General features: G+C 39.4%; 1 pseudogene; it reads right to left on the bottom strand.

The window, feature by feature from the left end:
• Nucleotides 1-779: 779 nt before the first annotated feature.
• Nucleotides 780-1,606, bottom strand: LOC132423493 (PSME3-interacting protein pseudogene; annotated as a pseudogene).
• Between the last annotated feature and the right edge of the window lie 6,528 nt (nucleotides 1,607-8,134).

The raw sequence follows: 8,134 nt of genomic DNA, 5'->3' as shown, positions 1-8,134 counted from the left end.
TTATTATATCATTCTTTTCACCATATCCATTTGAATTTTAATATTATAGTGATTAAATATTAAAAAATTGCACAAACATTTCTTTAATGGTCATAAATTTTACATTTTTTTCTCCTTGAAATAAAAATTTCATTTTACTAGTCCCACAGAATTTTATCTAAATATAAAATAATATGGTTCAAATATTTTGATTATTATCATAATTCTCTTAAAATACATTTAAAATTTGCTTATTTTGCTTTTTTTTTTGTAGTTTAGAATCTAGTCACACAACATCAAGAATAGGTTAGTTTCCAGGGCAGTGCGCCATTCCATCACCTGAGACCTTCTCTCCCCCCTGCACACTCCACAACGCAGTATAATCAAACGGCGCCTTCGTCTAGAATAGAATGTTTAAATGATACCTGTTCAATAACTGTCCTTGCTTCTTTGTGGTGTTGGGAAAGGAAAAAAAAGAAACAAAAACCAAAAAAACAAGAAAGCAACAGAACCCAAACCCTTTGCAAGCCGCTTGGTACCTATATTCCCAGGGCATTTTTAGTGGAGTTTCTGCTGGGCCCTGACCTCTGCCCTACTACATCAGTGAGGACAGAGGCCGTGGGACAGGTTTGGGCATCCGTACTGGAGTAGAAAGAGAAAACAAACACAAGTCGGGCCACAAGTGGATTCTGGCACATTTTTAGATGAGGTTAAAAATGTCATGGCGTGCACAGGGAGCAGGCAAAGGACTTTTCCGTGGGAGGTAATGCCTGTAGGCAGAATAAACTGTCCAATCTACTCTTGGGGAGGAGCTCCCTGCGGTAAGAACAGAGGAACTAGGGGGCCTCGAGGAAGGTGTTGGCTCGGAAGATGGAGGAGACGATCTTGCCGGTGGCGTTGATGGTGCCTTCGCTGTCTGAGCTGGACTCAGAGTCGCTGCTCCCAGAGTAGGCGCCCAAACCTGGGAGGATGCCGATACACACAGCAGCGGAGGGGCAGTCGATGGAGGGAGGGACCACTCAGAGATGTGCTTCCACGAGACAAGCAGGATGGGGCTTATTGATTCTTGTCATCTGGGTCAGGGTCCGACTGCAGTCTTTTCACACTGTTGCCACTCTCTGAGCTCTTATGCTTCAGAGCTCCTGCCGACAGCTTTGCCTGGGAGAACTTGGTCTTGGTTTCTGTGGGTTTCACAGCCACTTTCTTCTCCACTTCCTTCTTGTTTTCTTGAGAAATTCCAACCTTGTTGAGATTACTTCTGTATTCCTTCAGTGCTTTCAGTTCTTCTCTTCCCTGCTTTTCTATTAGTTCCTGCTGCCGAGAAACCTCATCAAGGAAGTTGGTCTCATCTTCGTCTAAGCCTCTCACCATGTTTTTCAATTTGAACTGTTCTTCATACTCTTGCTGCTTCCTATCTTGCTGTTCCTGTTAGCCTTTCATACAGAGACCGAGGGTCATAAACCTCCTCTGGGCATTCTCCTGGATCTTCAGGTTTTCGAACTTTTCGAACTTTCTCCCATTCTTCTTGCCTCCTTTTGTGCCGTTCATCTAATTCTGCCTCAGACACAAACCTCTTTTTGATAACAAGGTTACCATCATCCCCTCCACCCATAATGGAACAATCAGTCTACCAGCGTGCAGGAGGCGAGACCCCCTCACCTTGGCGGTGCCCACCCCAAACTGCCACCACAAGGGCCGCTCGCTCTTAAGGAAAAAGAAAAAGAAAGTAAAAACAGCCATTTAAAATTTTTGTTTTCTGTTCTAGCATAAGGTTCTAGGTGTTAAAAGTCTATTTTAAATTGAATCATTATTCTATATAGTATTACTATAGAATTGGTCAAAACAATGCAAGTATATTACACATTTTGATAGCTATTCAATGGAATAAGATTTTATTGCAAATGCATATCTTGATAAAACAGATGAGGTTATTTTATTTTGTCTGTTTGTTTCTGTATTCTTGGATGGATATTACTTACTGCTAGTGTAAGTTAATGTTTTTATTTTTTATAGGTATAAATTTCGAGAAACTGCATTCATATAAGTGGATAGAACTGAAAGGGGGATTATATCAGCAGTCAATAGTTACTGTTCACTAAAAATGATTCTTTATGATCCATCAACTAACATCTTCCATTTTGTAGAAAGCAAAGAATTGGAAACCACCTGATTTATGAATATTCTTTTCCCTAGTTCATTAGAGACACTCACTTTCTTATCACAAACACAATATTTAATTGTTGCATTTTTAGTGCCCTGGGTTTTTTTTTTTTTTTTTTTTTTTAACACTCTGGGGCAATGCATTGAAGTAAGTTTAGAATGGATGAGAGGTGAGTTTTTCTTTCATTAAGTTGGACAGGGATAATTAGTGGTCCAGGAAAACTCAGCTTGAGCAACCATGTTGTCACCCATATCAACGAGGAACGAGTTTAAACAGAAATTGAAAATGTAGAAACTGATCCTGTTGAAATTGTGCACTAATATGTACTTCCTGGAAACTCTTTATGTATGTGAATGCGTGCTCTAGTTTGCAGATCACTGATTTAGATAATCAGGGTGCTGGAAACCACCCACTGGTTAAGAGACCTCAAAGGGAGGGAGTTTAAGAATCAGTTTTGTTTTTCTTTTTTACCTGAAAAGGTGAGAAAGGATCTCAGACTAACACTAGCCAACAGATTAATGTGAAACAGGAAAAACTTGAGGTGGTACAGACTAACACAGTATCCAAAGTGCAGCTAACAACAGTGAAATCTTGGATTTCTCAAGGAGATGGAGAAAAAAAATTCTCATCTGAGCAGTGTAATGCAGTGAATACGTGCATAAAAATACAAAGAAACAAAGATGGAGAAGATCATCAGATGTGATAAAAGTAGCAGTACCAGCAGCACTTGTAGTTAAGGATAGAAAGTCATTTTTAGTAGATGCTAGATTTGAGTAAGTGCACTGGAGTCTGAGGAAGCCTGTGGAAATAGCCTACTTCTAGAGGTATTAATAATAACAGAACAAAACCGTCAGTTTCAGGCAGGTTCAACTGAGGACTTACTTAAATACAAGGTGAAATAAGAAGCTATTTAGAACTGAAATAGTGATGGCACATGACTGAGTTCACTAAATGTAGTTACTTTTGACAGCACTGGTGAAGAAAGCAGGGTTCAGTCTTATGCTGTCACATCCTTTCTACACCTGCCTCTTGCTGTGTCATGTGACCAAAGAGTTTAATGGAGATTAGACCAGATAATTGCTAAACTTCCTTCTAGTTCTAACATCCTATGGAAGAACACTCTGCAAATGTTCATAGCAGCATTATTCATAAAAGTAAAAAAGTGGAAATAATGAATGGGACAAAAATAAAGGTGGAATAATGAATGGACAAATAAATGTGGTATATCCACTCAATGGAATATTCTTTGGCAATAAAAAGGAATGAAGGGCTTCCCTGGTGGCGTAGTGGTCGAGAGTCCGCCTGCCGAGGCAGGGGACACGGGTTCGTGCCCCGGTCCGGGAAGATCCCACATGCCGCGGAAAGGCTGGGTCCGTGAGCCATGGCCGCTGAGCCTGTGCGTCCGGAGCCTGTGCTCCACAACGGGAGAGGCCATAACAGTGAGAGGCCCACGTACCGAAAAAAAAAAAAAAAAAAAGGAATGAAGTACTGATATATGCTACAATATGGATGAACCTTGAATACATTATAATAAGTGAAAGAAGCCTGACAAAAAGACCACATATTGTATGATTCCATTCATGTAAAATGTTCATAACAGGCCAATCTATATAGACAGAAAGTTGATTAGTAGTTGCTTCAGCTTAGGGGTTGGGGAGAAATGGGGATGACTGCTAATGGGTACCAGGTTTGTTTCTAAGATGATAAAAAGTGATTGTGATTATTACACAAGTGTGTGACTATAGTAAAAAACGACTGAAATATACTTTTAAATGGGTAAATTGCATGGTATGTGAATTATATCTCAATAAAGTTTTAATTTTTTTTCAAAAGAACATTATGAAAGAATTTTGAAGAAGAGAAAAGAGCTTGGATCCTGGCACAGACATAGGACTGTTCTGTTTTGACAGAGATTCTAAAAGGAGACAAAGGCCAGGAGTAAGTAGGGATGAGGGGCTAATTAGGGAGGTTAGGGCAGACAGCCAGTAGCCTGAGGAGAGTGGGCATTTGGTGGTAGGGGAGGATGCTGGCGAGATGTCCTGAAATGGAAAAGGAGGGTATCTTAAGGCAGACTCTCTGCCTCAAGCCTTGTCTTTTGCCAGATTTGCACCTGGGCATGTCTTTCTAAATGGACCCCGCTTGGTCCTCTACCCCCATATTCATATCCAGGCAGCTAAAGACACAACTTTTCTCTCAGTTCTTTTAAACTCTTGTTAAAATGTCTTCATCTTCCCTAGCTTCTGCCTCTTTTGACATAAAGTCCTTCTCCTCTTTTCATTGGGTGCATACCGGGTACTTTCTCTCTCCTAGGTTTTGACTTTTATATTTCATTTATTCTTCCCTTGGGTCTTTTGTGACCTTATCATAAAGGTTTATTACATATAAATGTGAAGATTCACTAATACACTTAAGATGAGGGAAACCAATGTAGCAATTGCTGATAAGATGAATCACTGTATACCATAAAAATAAGTACAAAGCTATCTGACATTTATTTTCAATAATTTACACAATAAAGAAATTAAGAGCCACCTTAAATTTTTTTTTTCTGTATTCTCATTTATTCTCTAACCAGTAAGGACACAGTTTTATGTCTTATCCAGGGTTTAGCCAAAGTATCATCTAACTTTCTACACAACTAAAACTAATGCTAGATTTCACATTCATTCATTAATCTAATCATTCATTCACTCATTTAACAAATGTTTATTGAGCATCTACTGTGGACTAGGCATCTTGCTAGATGCTAGAAATATAATGATGAAAAAAGGGGCAGAGTTCTCCTGGCTCTTGACACATACAATCCAGCATGAGAGACAGACGTTAAGCAAATAATCACACAACTTCCATAAATAATGATATAATTTAAATTATGATGTTTTATAAAGGATAAATATAAGGTAATGTTATATATTGGGTTGGTCAAAAAGCGCCTTCAGTTTTTTTTTTTAATTAATTAATTAATTTTTATTTTTGGCTGTCTTGGGTCTTCATTGCTGCTCGCGGGCTTTCTCTAGTTGCGGCGAGTGGGGGCTACCCTTTGTTGCGGTGTGCAGGCTTCTCACTGTGGTGGCTTCTCTTGTTGCGGAGCACGGGCTGTAAGCTCACGGGCCTCAGCAGCTGTGGCACACGGGCTTCAGCAGTTGTGGCTCGCGGGCTCTAGAGCGCAGGCTCGGTAGTTACAGCGCAAGGGTTTAGTTGCTCCACGGCACGCGGGATCTTCCCAGACCAGGGCTCGAACCCATGTCTCCTGCATTGGCAGGCGGATTCCTAACCACTGTGCCACCAGGGAAGCCCAGTGCCTTCGGTTTTTAAGTAAAAATAAAAGACACATTTTTCATTTTCACCAAGAACTTTACTGAACAATGTATTCACCCTTTTGTCCCACTACCTTCTGCCATTTTCCAGGCAACTTCATAATTCCATCTTCCCAAAACTTTTTATCTTTTTCAGCAAAGAACTGTTCCAGGTGCCTTTTGCAGTCTTCCAGGGAATTGAAATGTTTTCCATTAAGAGAATTTTGTAAAGACCGAAGTAAATGGAAATCCAAAGGTGCAAACGCCTGGTGAATATGGCACATGAATCAGAACTTCCCAGCCAAGCTGTAACAGTTTTTGCCTGGTCATCAAAGAAACATGCAGTCTTGTGTTATCCTGATGGAAGATTACACATTTTCTGTTGACTAAGTCTGGCCACTTTTCGTCGAGTGCTGCTTTCAGTTGGTCTAACCGGGAGCAGTACTTGTTGGAATTAATCATTTGGTTTTCTGGAAGGAGCTCATAATAGAGGACTCCCTTCCAATCCAACCATATATACAACATCACCTTCTTTGGATGAAGACTGGCCTTTGGTGTGGTTGATGGTGGTTCATTTCGCTTGCCCCGCAATGTCTCCTGCTCCACAGTATTGTACAGTATCCATTTTTCATCACCCGTCAAAATTTGTTTTAAAAACAGAATGTTTTCGTTACATTTAAGTAGAGAATGTCATGTGGAAATATGGTCAAGAAGGTTTTTGTTCTCTTAACTTATGTGCAACGCAAACTTCAAAGTGATTAACATAACCAAGCTGGTGTAAATGATTTTCAGTGCTTGATTTGGACATTTTGAGTATGTCAGCTATCTCCTGCATGGTATAATGTTGATTGTTCTCAGTTAATGACTCAATTTGATCACTATCAACTTCAACTGATCTACCTGATCATGGAGCTCTGTCCAGCAAGAAATCTCCAGCACAAAACTTCCCAAACCACTTTTGACACGTTCGATCAATCACAACACCTTCTCCATACACTGCACAAATCTTTGTGTTTCAGGTGCATTTTTACCTTTCTTGAAATAAAAAAGCATAATATGCTGAAAATGTTTTCTTCCATCTTCAATATTAAAATGGCTACACAAAAATTCATGAATTTTGATGTTTTTTTAAAAAAATGCACGTTGATATGACAGCTGTTGTAATAAAATCTAACAAAATTGTTTCGAATGAAGTTCGAAGAACTAAGCACTACTAGAGCCATCTTATGGGAAAAAATGAACGAAACTTTTGGCCAAACCCAATATAACAGGGCTCCTTCTTTCTTGATTTTCTTCCTGCACTTATTTGAAAAAGAAGCCCATGAAAATATGGGAGGGGATTTTCAAGTTACTGAATATTTTAAAAGATATTAAAATTTAAATCTTTCAAGTAAGTGCTTTAATTAACTCAAGTACAGCTGTCTTTAGTTTAGTGAATAGATCACTCACTTGTAAAGCAACATTAAAAAGTTTTAATAACTTTTAATTTAAGTATAACCTACATAGGGAAAAGTGTGGAGATCATATGTATACAACTCAATGATTTTTTACAGACTGAACACACCTGTGTAACCAGACCCTAAATCAAGAAACATTATTAGAACCTCAGAAGTTCCATACATGCCTACTTTTCTTCACCAAATTCAGTTTACAAGAGGACTAGTAGCTTTGAGCACTTGTTATGTGCTAGGCTCAATGCAAAGTCTTTTATAGACCCCATATTATGTGAAGAGCAGTTTTTTTCTCTTTTGTTTTAAATTATTCCCTGAGAATCTAATTGACATCCATCATTTAATTAGCAAATTCATCCTTTTCAGATAGCCAGAACAGTATCCTTCAGCCCAGCACAGATAGGACTCTGCAGTTCTGCTTTCCTGGAGACTTTCCACAAGTGCAGGAAATTTCCATGATGGCAGTGGCCTTGGAGCCCATGAATAGAAGCAGGGAAGTAGCAGTTTATCTGGATGGCTGTGTGCCAGGCCCTTAAGCAATCGGGTGCCAGGATTTCTTAATTTGCTGTTCCATATCTCTTCCTTCCCCAAGGAGAAGAGTCAGCCTGCATGCCTCTCTCCAATCCCCTCACCATAAAGTCCTCCTTAAGGATAACTAAGATTGATTTGCTAACTTCTCTGAATAGTGAAGGTCACTGTAAGGTGAGCATCTCTTAGCCAACTGTAATCACTCAAAGCTCTGAAGAAATTTATATCTAGTATTTGGGACACCATCTCTTTGAATTCTAGGGGCTTGTGGAAGGGGATTGCAGTGGGGTTTTAAGGGGTCTGGCTGGAAAAGAAAAAAAAAGGAATCCAAAGGACTCTGGGAGAAATAGAGACAGAAAAAGTTACCTACTGCCCAAAGGAGGTTTGGACCTCTAGGAACAATACTAAGAAAGTTTACAAGCAGTTTTGTGGGGTTTTTTTGTTTTTTTTTTTTTTGCTTTAGAGACCAATCTAGATGAGAAAGCAGGAACAGGAACCAAGGACTTAATATTGTTATCAATTATCCTAGGAGCTATAGGGGACAAAATGTATTGGTGAGGTTATACCTACCAGAAACTGTGCTGGTGAGACCTAGCCTATTTAGATGATAAGGTGGCTGCATACTTATTATTATGGTACATGCTAGGTTGGGAGGAGTAGTGTGATCTCTGGAGATTAATAAAGTACTATGGGCAGGACATACCTTGGGCACTGGTGAA

Source organism: Delphinus delphis, chromosome 1, assembly GCF_949987515.2.
Source record: "Delphinus delphis chromosome 1, mDelDel1.2, whole genome shotgun sequence".
In the NCBI taxonomy this organism is placed as follows: Eukaryota; Metazoa; Chordata; class Mammalia; order Artiodactyla; family Delphinidae; genus Delphinus; species Delphinus delphis.
The sequence above is the reverse complement of the archived record's forward strand: the minus strand, read 5'-3'. Positions and strand labels throughout refer to the sequence as shown.